The 15325-nt window shown below is 40.0% G+C and overlaps 1 protein-coding gene across 2 annotated transcripts in view; it reads right to left on the bottom strand.

Annotated features, from left to right (window-relative positions):
- Window positions 1–15325, bottom strand: part of tmem63c (transmembrane protein 63C) — a 46546-nt gene that overhangs the window by 27861 nt on the left and 3360 nt on the right. Inside the window, exon 1 of one of the 2 annotated variants that reach the window (XM_042500476.1) lies at window positions 13943–14204. The exons of the other annotated variant lie outside the window; for it this stretch is intronic. The gene's annotated coding sequence lies outside the window, so the exon portion shown is untranslated. Of the gene's footprint in view, window positions 1–13942; window positions 14205–15325 lie in introns of those variants that run through there. 2 annotated transcript variants of the gene reach the window in all.

Here is a 15325-nt window from a genome sequence, read left to right as displayed (position 1 = left end):
CATAGCGCCCATCTTCTATACCCACTCACCCTATACAAGCCTGTGTTTACCCAAACTGCCAGTTATGTGTGGATGTTAATGGAGACAGTGGGTTTGGCATTGGTAAGCTAAGAAGCAATGAAATTGTAATTTGATGATCTATTTTTTTTAATATTCAAGTTATTTTTCTCAGACAAGCGGCTGCCACTCACTCTATGCGCATTATGAGTCCATTTTCAAGGATCAGTCTAATGACCATCACAGTCCATCAGCAGCCATTGATCTTGATCTTTTTCTTTATCCGACAAGTGCAAGTGTATACATCACAAACTGATCAGCTGACAGATAGGCTCTTTTGAGGCCATTTTACCACATAGATGAGAGCATATTTCTGTTGTGACAACACAGTTTAGCAGTACAAGAGTAGAAGCTTAAAACTGCAGCCCTGAACAGCTTGTTGAGGATTGGTGGTTTGTGTGTATTTGCCTCTGTCTATGGAAGCATGTGCAGGATATGATCGTTCACACTGCCATGACCACAGACTGGAGGCCTGAACCATCTGTCCTCCAGCCGCACACACTCTCCTCCACACTCTCGATCAATACAGTCCCGACTCCCAGCTGCTCTGCTTGTGTACACTCCTCACTGAATAAACAGTCGGAGGAAATGGAGCAGCAACAGAGTACTGACAAAGCTTTGCATCAATACTGCGATTCCACCTGAGTGAAAGATGTCAATCATCAGATTTCACAAAAGACAGACTCAATGATATATTGTGAGATGTTGTTCCTGTGGCAGAGCGGCATGCTCAGTAGTAAACACGCTGCAGCAGTAGACGGCAGCCAAAACTGCATCCCAACCCTCTGCTGCCAAACTCTCACAAGACCTGTGAGGTAACAAGAGATTGAAATGAAAAAGAGGGCGAGGATGCCAAAGGCCTCCACACATTACTGAACCATGGTGTGATTTATCACTGCACCAATGATGTCACTTCCTGAGAAGCTCCATCACAGCTTTGTGAAGCCTTTACCAAACGGCGCTTCTTGTGCAACAGAATCCACAGCAGGAGTTGTGGTGTAGGAGGGCGAGCTGATCAATGGCAGAGCTGCCGGACTGCTGTACATCTCACTGTCAGAGAGGTCTGGAGACATACACACGCATAAAAATACAACACAGTAGCAGCTCTACTGGCACCACTGTAGTCTGTTTCCTGTTTTGAAACTGTATAAGAGTCGATATTCAGATGTCAGAAATGCAGCATCTGAGCCTCCCTGTGGAGACAACTGAGGAGATCTCCTGAGGACGGATCACAAAGCAAATCCATAACATGCGCGCACACACACAGCCACACACACACACAGTCTGCAGAGCTGTGTTTCCACAGAAGCTGATGTACCATAGAGTACATCACGTTTTCTCTGTCTGCCAATAACAAAGAAAGCGATACACATGCACAGAGGGATTATTTTACAGCTAAAAATGGATTAATAAGCACAGACAGCACAAGGAGAGACATGCAGTTCTTCAAGAAACAAATTAAACAGTCTCATCAAACGTATTTAGTATTTTTTCACAGGTGTTGGATGATAAAGTTTTGTGTCTAAAAAAACTGATGGCAAACTAACAAGTGATTTACATGAGACATTAAAGTCATGTGACTAATAGAACAATAAATCAACCAAAGCTTCCAGACTAAGTCTCAGTAGTTTTTTTTAGATAAAAGTGATACTTTTTGCAGCATTTTTCTTTTTTTTTCATTAATTAAATCATGAAAAGCCTAAAATGGAAAGCTGCAGGACAAAGTAAACAGTTCTGCATTTATTTTTACAGATGAGCTCATAGCAAACAAATCAACGAGCAGCTGTGTAAACTAGCTGCAAAGTGGAGCTCTAAGAAAATCTGACATGCACAAGCTTAAACAGACCTTTATCGGCTCACTGGGCTGTTCGTCTTCCTGCATGAGACGAGTCATTCACCATGAGCGCTGCTGACTGCTGATGCTAACAGCAACTCTCCACCTCCGGAGCCGAGCAGGATGCTGAAGGATACAGGCTCACTATGGTTTGGTTTCACACCACATTTGGCCAAACGTCACAGCATGACACAGCAGTTTAACCACGAGACTCCATGGATATTCTTTCAGTCTCAGCCCTCGTATATAAGCACTCAAACAGTTATCCCATGGTATCTATTTCCTCTCCAGCTTATTGAACTCTTCATATCTGAACTATTTCTAATCCTTTCCCTCTGCTCATTTCTCTCCTCCTCATCCCTGACTCAGGCTTCCAAGCCAACGCAGCAGATTACAAGCTGATGTTTGGCAGCGTTGTGCCTCCCGCTGGCCGCATGAGTGAAATCTCTCCTCTGTGCTCACTTAGACTATTATGATCACAGATGCTGAAGTCAGTGCAGGAGCAGCGAGCTGGTGATGAGATATACCTGAGTTTAAGTCAGAGAAGCAGAAAAAAAGGAAAGCTGTTAAGAGGAAAAAGCCAGCTCGGGTCAGCTAATCTGCTCATTGCACCAGAAAAAACAGCTGAGGTATCTGCGTGTGTGTGTGTGTTTGTGTGTGTGCGTGTGTGAGAGAGAGAGAGAGAGAGAGAAAAAGGATGTCATCCCTGAGGTGATGGAGACAAAACAATTAAAGTGTGAGTCAGAAGATCGATGACTTGCAATGAACTCTGATTCAATCCAGATATCTTTTTAACAATCCCTGATAACATTTTGATTAAATCAGCCTCTGATGTCGCCTCTGGGATTCCTTAAATGTTCCATTCATTTTCGGTCGCCTTACCAACTATGCATGTTGACTTAAAATGTAAAGCGAAAGAAACAAGACTTAGAGTTTCAAGACTGAACACTGTAGGCACAGACTCTGAGCTACATAAAAACACCAGCATAACAACATGCTCACAGTGGCAATGATAAACTGCTGATGTGCAGAAGATGTAATATTTACTGTGGTCGTCATCTTAGTTTCACATGCTAATATATATAGATTAGAACTAAACACAAAATACAGCTGGCTGTGATGACAGTATTCATAATAATGATAATTTCATATCAAATAACCTAGTAATAATCTAGTATTTTCATTATTAATTTAGTCTATAAAAAGTCAAAAACAAAAGTCTTCAAACTCTTCAAATTGCTTATTTTTTTCCAACAGTCCAAAATGCAAAGACTGTCACACATTTACTACATCATATATGATTTACTTTCATAAACTACAAATAAAAGCAGAACATTTTCGCATTTCAGGAGCTGGAACCAGCAAACATTTTTTCTTGAGTAATGACTAAAACAATGGATGTATTAGCAGTATCCTATTCATTGTTTTTCATTCCGATCATTGCAGTTCTATTTTGTCAGATTCAATTTTGACTTGATGGCGCCAAATTAAAATTCAGAAGATCGCATAAATTATTCTAACAGGGTTATGATGTCTGCACCAAATTTTACTGGACTTAATCCAGTAGTTCTTGAGACATTTTACAGCTGGACAATATATGAAAATATATCAAAATCTTGATATGAGACTGAATATTGTCATATTTTTTGGATACTGTACTATCATAAGGGTTGTCTTTTCCTGATTGTAAAGGCTGCATTACAGTAAAGTGAATTCATAAGACCGCTCTAGCTGTTTTATTATTTGAGAGAAGTGATTTAAAAAACTTGTGTAACATCATCAAAATTTAAAGTCTATGAGCTGGGCAGAAACTCACGGGTGGGGCTAGCGAGAGAAACACTTAAGCCCATATTCAGTAGGCCACTAACAGCAGAAGTAAACCCAGAGAATAGAGCAGTGGCTCCCAACTGGTCCAGTCACAAGGTTCAGATTTCTCCTTAGTCATTAGTTCATGGTCCACACATTATTAATTACCTAAAAGTCAGTTTTATTTCACAAAATGTATCCAACCTGTTGGCTTATAACACAAAGAAAAAAAACATATTGCAAGAATTAACTGAAGAAGCTCTTAAAAATAAAAAATAGAATCTCTGCGCTCGTGTCAATGTACTTCAAAATAAAGTATATCTTTTTACAAACTTGACACCATCATGAGTCGCTTAGGGTCCATTCAGAATGGAACCCCTGACCCACTTTTGGACCGTGACCCACCAGTTGGGAACTACTGATCTAGAGAATTTTTTTGTCGTATGCGCTAGGCGAGCAACTGCATTGGAATGAATGGGCACCATCTTTGGTCCGTATATTAAAGTCTATGGTTACTACCAAAGTTATTAGGATTTATCCTATTGGCATCATGACTATCTATAGCAAATTGTATTACAATCCATCAAATACTTTTTAAACTCTGTCACTTATAATCCAAACAAAATAGCGGTAAGGTACTGAAAAATCAACAGGGGGTTGACAAAGTCTGTTATTGTCGATCCTCAATGGACCAAGAAAACCTTCACAAGAAAATATGACAATCCATTCAATAGCAGTGGAGACATTTGTGTCCAAACCAAAGGGGTGGACCGACTAACATTCATGGCTTAAAACACCAGGCAGACAAAACAGGAACGAGGTTCCCTACCAAAATTGAAACCAAGCGTGTTAGCATCCACTACTCACTTTTACCACCCTTTCAATCACTTTAACAAGTCCTTCAACAAGTGCTTTGTCAGGTTGAAATGAGAAGAAGATTCTGTTTTATCTTATCATAAGCCATGACAGGAAACATCTTCACATCTGAACATGTTTTAAAGGGGTCAGTTCCTACCTCCCAGCTGCACCGAAACCTAATCAACAGCATAAACCACTTGGTGGACAGCACCCCCGAGCAGCTTTCTCTCCCATCGTCAAACGCTCAGTTGGATCAAGATTCATGACCTACCTGAGGGAATGAGAGAGAGATGGCTCCGTTTTGCCCGCGAGATGAACCATAAATAAAATGTGAACTTGCGTTGACTTCCAGACCTCTGCACCTTATCAACTGCCAGCCACTGTGAGATAAAAGAATATCCCCAAGGACAACTTGCAATCATCATAAATAAAAGAGTAATGGCTTCAGAGCTGTTGTTCACTTAGACTGCACCGACTGCAGCCTTGTTAAACATGCAGCTTTCCCCCTGCCACGATACCTGCACGGAAGCGAGAGGTTTGACGTTTCCCACGTCAACAATTTCATCTCAAAGGCCCAGCGCTGGTAGAATATTCATGAGTGATCTTTAGCTGTGCTCTGCATGTTAATCCACAACCAAGAGTCTGATTATGGAAATCCTGGTGTTTAAAAGGTATTCTGTTAAAACAACCCTCCTCTAATGAACTGTTAACAAGCCAATAAATCATGAGACAAGACCGGAGATGACACACTGTGAAAGAACCTCTCGCTTTCAGTATGCTGAAAGGCTAATAAAGGCATCAACAGGCAGCCAAAATCATGTAAACACTTCTTGAGTAAAAGAATACCCGCTCTTAAGCATACAAAAGACTTTTTACACATTACCCAGATACAGAACAACATTAGAATTCATTTTAAATTGTGTTTCCGGTCAACATGTTCTCAAATACTGGTTCATTTATTATCTTACAAAAACTTTTGCACACTGATATCTTGTGAATTCGCACCTCTACCAGTTAGGTCAAGTTTTGGAAAAGAATCATGGTTGGATGTCACATGATTACAATGTGATGTGATGAGACACAGACTGTTCTCATGCACTTATGAAAAGTAATGGACCAGAATTTGTATATCACATAATCATGAACCAGTAATTTGTATGTAATCCACATAATTGGAAAGGCTGCCGTCACGTGAACAATTTGCTGACGGGAGTAAACAAAGAAGTAATATAAAGAGCAAAAGTTCATGATGCATGTTGGGGTTTTGGATGGTTCAAACAAACACAAGACTTTTCCCCTGGAGATTGGTGTTCATGTCCTGTGTGAACCAAGGAAATTTTGAGTTATTCTCCATGTTTCTTTCCCTACTCAACTTTATGTCAAGTATGTAACTTTACATTGGGTACGTAAAATTAGATGCCCAACCCCGTTTATTCCCTTAAACCAAACTTTGCTTGCCTAAACCTAAACATGTACCTTGACATTATGTGTGTAACTTTATGTTTTGTACAGAATGCGATTATGCATTATGCACCATTTTTGGGGGATATATTGCATGATGTTACATAACTTTAAATAATTTAATGCAGACTTTTGGTTTCATGCAGGACATAAACCCCAATCTCCTGGGTAAAAGTCCTGTGTTTGTTTCACAATTCCACAACCCCTGCCACTTTTCTATGACACCGTTGCTCTTAATACTACAAAACACGACTTCCTCCTTCGCTACTGTCATATAAGGAGGACAGCCTGCCGCAAATAAGTCAGATCACAGCCTCCCAGGTCGTGATTGTGTGAGTTAAATACAAATTACACTGCATTCCTTTTCGTTGATATACATAGAAACAGTGAATGGGAACTGCCTGCTCTGGTATAAATGTCCAGTGTTTACTCTCCTTACACTCAGTTTTGGTCTCCACCAACTTCTGAGTAAAACATCCCTCTCTCTCGGGGTTGCCAGGTTTTTATTTTATTCACCAGCTAGTTGCCAACTTTTTCTGTCAGCAGTTTTGAGCTGGGCAGGCACATCAGAGGTGAAGTGAGTTTTCGTTGGGAGTCTATATTTTTTCTACCCCCTGTAGTTTTCAATCAGCACACCAAAGAGCACCTGTGGTGGAGTTTCAACTGTTTTTTTCCCGCAGGTCACAAGTAAGCACTGCCATAATCCGCATGGACCAGAGGCTGATTGATAGTTTAATAACCTCTTATCAAAGCAGAGTTGACAGCACATGCATTTGCAAAATGAAATGAGAGGTGTAATGTGGCCTCTCCAGCTTATCAATACTCTCATTCATCTACATCCACTACATGGCAAGCAGGGACACCTACACATTACACCTGTATGTGATCTCATTCCAAAACCCGGAGTATCACTGCGCTGCATAAACGGTCTCTACTTTTCTGGAGAGACTTTCTACAAGATTTCAGAACCTGGATGCAGGGATTTACATCCTGCTACGACAACATTGGTGAGGCTGACCTGTGATTTTGTTATCATCCAGCACAAACCTGGAATAACCTCCCAGATGATGTTAGACAAGCCCCAACTCTGACCACTTTTATGTCAAAGTTAAAAAATGTTCTTGTTTACACTTCCTTCTCCACCCGGTAATAACTGCAAACTTATTTCTAAACTTGCTTTTAAATCATTTTAAATAATCTTTTTATCTTTGCACCTCTTGTCTGTTATTTTCTCTTTACTTTTTAATTTTAAATCTCTATACTTCAATATGTTTTATATTTATTGCTCTGTGAAGCACTTTGAATTGTGCTGTTGTATGAAATGTGCTATACAAATAATCTTTCTTTATGGACTTGGCTTTGTGAACTGGAGTCTTATGGCTTTTCCCAAACGTTTGACACAAATTGGAATCACACTGTTGTCTAGAAGGCTGGTAGCCACTGTGGTGCCCACAGGTGCCTGGTCGTCTGCAGGGAGCCAATGAGTCGCCCACAGGGCACGTTCTAAAAATAACTGCTCGTGGGTCGGCTGTCACTCGCATCTCCACGGACAAATCAGCTGGTGCTGCACTGTGGTGCAGCCACATGCTGACATTATGGTAAATGCATTTAAATGGCCCAAATCAAGATGACAGGAAAATATAGTTTGACTACATCCAGTAGTCAAAATACGGGTTAACATATGTTTAAAAAAATACATATATTAAAATAATATTAATTGGATTACATTCGAAAGAAGTATAAAGCATGTCACCTGGGTCCCTAATCATTTAAAAATAAAACACCACTAAATTGTGAGAGAGATGTCTTTATTCTTATTCTTGGCTGCTGTAAAATCAATGTAAACCACCACATCTTGTGGCTTATTGCTTGAATAAATAATGTCTGACAATGAATGATACATTTGAGTTTAGGAAATCTCTGATTACATATAGACACAAAAATAAGAATGTTTATTTGATCAGTTTAGAGATATTCCAACATAAAAATCACATATTGTACTATGAAATAGCGACCTTTCTGAATACTTGACATATGTAAAACCAGGTGTTTACAGATGTTTTGTTTGGAGCTAAGAAGTTTGGCAACTTTAAACTCTAATATAGTAAAAAATAAAAATGAAAATGTGATACCATATGACTTTCGAATGTTGAAAAAGATTGTTGAGATTAACAGAGAAATGGTAACACATGCATTTTTTAATATATATATTTGTGTTGGCCACGTGAGAAAACATTATTAATAGTGATTGTACGGAAAGCCCCCTAATATAAGGAACTTAAATGCATAATACTTGAGTGTTTTCTTGTAATGGCATTGTGTACTTTTACTTCACTACATCTCAGAGGGAAATATTGTACTTTTTTACATTTATCTGATAGATTAAGTTATTAATTACTTTGCAAATTAAGATTTTGGAATAAAAAAACATAAGAAGAATAATAAAACATGATGTTTTGTTATTTATTATTCAACGAAACAGTTCATACAAGTACAGCTGCAACAATTAGTTGATTAATAAATTAGCCAATTGACACAAAAATGAATTGGCAACTATTATGATAAACATTTAAGTCATTTTTTAAAAAACTTCTCTCATATTATTGAGTTTTTTATTTATTTATTTAACCATCTGCAATGAACTTTTTTCCTTCGCTTTTTAAAAAATATTCTTCTACATCTATCTCTTTTTTAATTGCTCTTTTGTTTATTATGTCGGTAATACCGTGTTTTTTGGTTCTCATGGTTTCAGTAAAACGAACTGAGACTCTCAACAAGCAGCTACTATGTGTAGTATCAACAACCCAATTTCATACATCCAATGAACTTCTAAAACATTAACTACATGGCAACCAGACAGAGCTTCTAATTGAGAAAGGCCTTTATTTATCAAAATGCGTTGCCTAACCCGGCTTGTAAAAGGAACCACGTGTTCAGTTGGGACTAGGCTTTTATTTGTAGGTACATTTACTTCAGTAAAGGGCCTGAATACCTTCTCCACCGCTGCAAGTGGCGCCTCATATTTCTCTCTCTCCTTCAGGCAGCTGTCAGTCTCAAAAAGTGTGTCTCAAATCTGTGACCCCTGGTCTAAAATATAATCATAGCATCAAGATTTAGTTTCCCTAAACTGGAATAAAGGGGCCCAACAATGGAAATGAGCCCCAGTTTGCAGACAGAAGTATCCACATATTCTAGGTCATATAATGTATCTTCACTCGTTTGCTGGAATATTTTAATGGGGATGCCATGTGTGAATATTTTCATCTCTACATGAGCTACAGGCCTCTGCTGTGATGGCTTGGGTTGGAGGGTGCTGGGGGATGTGGATGGGCAACCCTCGTCAGACTCAGCCTGAGGCGGGGAGGGGGCGGAGGTTTTCGCGCAATCTGCTCACCACCTGCTCGGTGGAGGAGGGTGGAGGCTTTGCTCTCTTCATACCTCGCCCTCTCTCTATCACAAAACACACAAACACAGATCACTGAGGTGTGTCTGCTCACAGTTAATGCAGCTCCCCCACCCACCCAGCCTCTTTCTGAAGGCTGACTGAGCCATAGCATGACCAGAGTGATGACTACGCTCACGGACAACGCTCAACAAACACCTGCTTCCTGTCTGGCTGCACATGCTCAGTAGGCCCCCAGGGGAGCGCTGTGCGTCTGCTGCTGCTGCTGCTGCTGCTGCTGCTGTGTAGACGTTCCTCATTAGAATCCATCTGACATCAGTGACGGCTTCAGTACAACATGTGTGCCGCATGAACCAGCGGTAATTACACAACCTGCATAGATCTGTGTTTTCTCTGTATACCTCTGAGCTTCTGGAAGATTCCACCCACAGCCTCTCATACTGCTGGAGCTCATCCCACAGACGGGCCTGTGAGAAAACCTGAGCCGAAATTACTTTCTCCCCCACATCTACAAAAAAGTGCAGCACTGCTCATTTTAACAGATTCCTTCAGAGAAATCTTCACTCTTTGTAGAGATCTTAAGCATCTTTGATATGAACGCGCGATCAATGAAAATCTCTCTGCTAACTGGAAACAAACACTGTATTATAGCTGGAAGCATCACTTTCTCTTTCGGGCCTTTTTGTATCTCAGTTATTCATGGATATTTAACAACAAATTGAAAGACAAAACCAGTGGTTTTACATGTTGTATGTTACCATATATAGTATATGACACTACATTTTAATTCTGGTTAGATTTTTAAGCACTTTATTTAATAAATGTGTGTTTTAGAGTCAAGTTGAAGGAATTACTCAAATTATCTGTGGTACTTTCCAATAACCTTGCACCTACATTTGATGTCCGGTAATTATGATCATTCTTAATATATAAAGCCAATCATATACCAAAGAAGCCACTGGACTCCATTGCTTTTATCACTATATGAAAATGAAACTCAAAGCTTGAAGTAGGACAAGGCAATACACTGAAAATATACTGATATCAGGATATGTTACTAGATATCGTCTTAGATTTTGGATATCATAATACCGTTGCCTTTTTTCTGGTTTTAAAAGCTGCATTACAGTAAAATTATGTAATTTTCTGAACTCTTAAGTCTGCTGTAGCTGTTCTGTTATCTGTCTTTATACATGTATTGGCTATATCCACATTAGTGATGACTATTTATCAAACATGTCTCTGTGTATATATTTTGTGAAAGCAACAATAGTCAACCCCCCAATATTGTTGTAATATTGATATTGAGGTATTTGGTAAAAAAAAAAAATATTGTGAAATTTGATTTTCTCCATATCAGTCAGCCCTCACTTAAGGTGTGCTTAATGTGTATTTGTTTACTTGTTGTTCCAGGTAAATAACAACTGTGTGGCACTGTAGTTACCTGCAGCAGGAACTTTTGCTATTTGTAATCAAGAAAGTTTCAACATTTCAGGTTTAAAAGGCAGCTGTTAAGGAGCCTTTACAATGCAGAAAAATCTATATTATCCTAAAATCTATGTTTATTTTTTGTCTTGTGGATTTTTTTGAAAACACAGCTTCTCAGGTTTGTTTTGCCAGAGTAACATTTATCCGGTTTAAAAGCTAATTTTCATGGTTAATAATTTAATGGCAGAAGTTTGGAGGGTAGGAAATCAATCTGTCGGCAATACTGTTCAGTGAGGCTGAAAAAAATCTATTTTAATTAATGATTACCCAGCCAATAATGTTTTTGTGAATAAATCACTTCATACAGAAAGCCAATGCTGACATGTTTAAACAACCTGTTTTGCCCGACCAACAGTGCAGAAACCAGAGGTACCACAAACAGCTGAGAAATGAACTAAGAACAACAACGTAGTTCTCTGACTGATTGTTTCAGCTCTAACAGGCTTCCAGTTAATGGTTGAAAAAAAGACTTGTCTCGTGCTACAGACAGAGGTCCTGCGGGTATATCAGTCTGGGCTACGTGTCTACAGTACAAATACAACAGGCAGCATGAAATGTGTGAAAAGTGAGAGAATAAGATCATCTGTGGCTGTGAGTATCTAATGCTGCTTCCTGGTGTCATAGTACGCTTATGGCGGCAGCATGCACTTTGCTGGCGAGTATCTGTGTATGATGCTGCATGCGTCAGTATGGCTGTGACGGACCCCTGTGGGAGAGCAGGAAAGTTCACAGCAGGAATCTCAAATAGCAGGGAGCCCACTCTCACTGAAGACATGAAAAGAACAAAGCCCAGCCGCTGGTACGTAACTGTAGTGCTTAGATGGCAGGTGGAATACAAATGGAGGTTTCACAGTATTACCAGCTGCCGTTTTGCTCTAATATTCTCTTTGTGTTCGATTTTCCGTCAAAGGGCTCTCACCAAAGTGTTCCCTGACATTTTTATTCCTACCCAGCAGCCCTGTGACACGTGGCCGGGGAGATGAACACAGAAACACATCTCATTAACTGTATGATGCAATCTTGGATGGATTGCACATACTTTTGCTGCAGCGCACATCTCACTGCCACCATCATTATCATCATCATTATCACCGTTATCATCATCATCACTAACAGATAGGGCAGGCACACAGTACACGAGCTGACGCCTGTTTGGTGCTACACACAGTATTAGTGTGCTTTCTGTTAACAGCGTGGGCTGTTCCTCTCAGATTCTCAGTCTGGGCTCAAGTGTAGAGCTCACGCTCATTCACTACTGTGTCAAACACCACAAGATACAGTATTTACCTGCAGTACTAGGATATAAATGTATATCACTATAAGTATTGAAATTGCAATGTTATTGAAATGCTACCGTAATTGAGGATTTCAAATAGTTTTCCAACCTCTTAACAGTGCAAACTCATAACTGCAACAAAAGACGATAAATGACAAAAAAAGCCAAATTCAATATGCAAAAAAATTGAGGTGAATCACAAGTTTCATCACAATACAATATCATATTGATTCTTTTTTGAGCAATACAACAATCGCTGTTATCACAAAGTCTGCCACAATATGATGTTGATTCGATTTTATTCAGGAGCCTGCAATAAATATGCTACAATTCATCAAACAGTGTCTTCTTCTCGGCTGCTTAGCATTACTTGCCTGGCACTGGGCTACTAGCACTGTCTGAATGTTTACGAAGGAGGTTTGATGGAAATGACACAGACATGCACACCACAACTCCACAGACCTGAGCTGAAAAGAATTGCCCTCCTATGTTCGAAAAAAAATTGAGGTTTTAATTTTTGGGATACCCCTACCGGCAGCAGAACAAAGACCAACAGTGTTTGCCAGATCTTCTTAGTCTCCCAAATATGAAATGGATCCCTGTCTAAAAACATTTTACTGTAAATGTGGTTAAGCGATAGACTATAAAATAGCAGATGTAGCTACTGTGAAACTACAGATATTGTGACACCCCCCTCATATAACAGAAGTGCAAAAAAAAGTCGGACTGTGTGGGGGATGATGCACCTAAACTCGTGTGATTTCACAGTGCAGGCTCTGATTGATCCTGGTTTTAGTGTGACGGTGGGGAGGAGCTCCCTCTACATGTGTGTGGAAACAGAATGTGAATACCTCAATGCATCAAGGAAATATAGTGCTACAAAGAAATAAGCAGCATGATCAAATATGAAGGTCTACCATGAATATATTTATTTACTTTTCGGCTGCTTTGGTTGGGATTGTTCCAGAATCACCAATCAGGGTTCACTAGGATGGTTTGACTGGAGAATCCAGCAGTACACAGTATGGTATGTAGCCCAAATGTTGCAGGTATTGTCAGTAGTCTAAGAAATGTAAACGCTTCAAGCCAAAAGAAACGTTGGTTTGAGGTATAAATGCATTTACAAAACTGATGTATAAGTTGTCCGTCTCCTTGAAATAATATTGGCTCATCGTCTTCAACAGAGCTAGATGCTGTCAGTGTAAAGAGTATAGTATTCATGTGACTGAGCTTGCCTGGCAGTGGGTAACCAAGCTCTGTTGATTATAAATCTTTTATGTCAACAGTCAAGTCGCACTTAAACCTGCTGTTTCCTAAAGCTTAAACCTCAGAGCAGGGGATGTTATTCATCTGCACACTGTTTGGTCTTTCCATGTAAGGCAAATTTTAAGTGATGTGTTTGTTGGCTTGTTTGCCTTTTAAGGTCTTTTTGAGATATATCTGTTGCTCTGATCTTTTGGGGACAAATTAAAGTACTTGTGGCGACCCTGAAAACACAAGTTGAGACATATTTACGCACCTAAATTCTCCTTACAGTGCGCGAGAAGACGCGGCAGCAGACTAAACAATGGCTCAAGACCCAGTCTCCCTCCAAGCTTCAGATGATCTCTCACATGGACGCTAAACCTGAAATTATTACTACAAACCTTAACAAAACCGAGGGCAAGTTTCTGAGCTGGAGCAGAGAGTCGGCTCCAATGAGGATGACCTACCAGATCTGATTTAACGCGTCAAAACACTTGAAAAGGATCATTCGTACCTGAAAGATCGAGCCGGAGCCGGACTTCATCTCTGTCCCTGAGAAACCCGAGGGTTAGGACATCCTTCATGACTCGTCTGATCCCGCAGCTTCTTGCCGGAGCTAATTTTCCCGCCCGTCCTGTCATCCAGAGGTGCCACCGCTCTCCATCCTTCACCAAGCTGGACCCCAGAGCCGGACCAAGGCCGATCCTGGTCTATTCCCTCCACTTCCAGGACAAACTAAACATAATGAGGCTCTCCTGGGAAAAGAAGGAGCGGGAGGACACCGGTACCGGAGTCCATATCTGCCTCTATCTCGTAGAGTTTGACCGAGTTAAGAAGTGACTTCAAGAGCTGAACTTTAGGAAGTCCGTGGTCTTTCCCTGCACGCTGAAAGTTGTCCTCGGTGGTAAGACAACATCTTTTTGCTCCCCTGAAGAGGCTGAGGTTCTCCATGACATGTTGACTCTCCATGACAAAGTCCACTGACGCGCTCTCTCCCGTCCTCCTTTGCGCCTCTCCGGTGCTTTTTGGGACTCAGCGATATGCTGACTCGTCGTCCAAGTAGTCACTTTAACATCAGCAACTTTGGACTCTGTTTGCAAATGTCCTGTGGTTTCCGCGCTGGTATTTTGTGTTGAACTTTGCTGCGAGCGCTGCAGAACTACTCTGTTTGCCGTAAATAGTGTCGCAAAGTCATGTGAAGAGGTTGCAACTGTCGCAAAACGTGACGTAGAAGGATTAACGCGACACACGAAAACTATTATTTATAAAATATTAAGTTAATATTAAGTTATGAGGGCATCTGAAAACTATATTTTTTAATTTTATTAACTTAACTTGTCCAATTTATCTATTCATTTATTTGATGCCAGCGCCTTTTCTCGAGCCTATACTTCCCTCTCTTCTGTTTCCACTCTGAGACTCACGAAGATTATAATTTAAGAAGGGTGATGGTAGTAATAATAATACGTTATGAAGGCATCTGAAGTTGTAATTTCTATTATTATTATTATTAACAGTCAGACTCCTTTTTCCTCAGCCTACATTTTTTCTCTCACCTGTTTTTGGACCCTGTTTCCTGTTGGGTTTTTTTGTTTTGTTTTGTTTTTCTTATTCATGAGCCATGCAGACTCAGCTGTGTAGACTGTTTTATGACACATCCTGAATTTTTTTTTTTTTGCTTTTTTTTTGTCTTTTGTTGTGTGTGTGTGTGTGTGTGTGTGTGTGTGTGTGTGTAATGCCCAGTCATTACTTTAAGATCTCTTGTCTCAAAATTGATACTGTGAAAGGTTTAAAAATTAGACACTTGACTATAAGGAGCCTTCTCCCTGAAATTGACCTAATTAGAGTTTGGGTTGGCCAATACAAACCTCAAGTGTTTACTCTCTCAGAAACTTGG

Source organism: Plectropomus leopardus, chromosome 14, assembly GCF_008729295.1.
Source record: "Plectropomus leopardus isolate mb chromosome 14, YSFRI_Pleo_2.0, whole genome shotgun sequence".
NCBI lineage: Eukaryota > Metazoa > Chordata > Actinopteri > Perciformes > Serranidae > Plectropomus > Plectropomus leopardus.
Note: the sequence above shows the minus strand (reverse complement) of the source record. Positions and strands in the feature narration are given on the sequence as shown.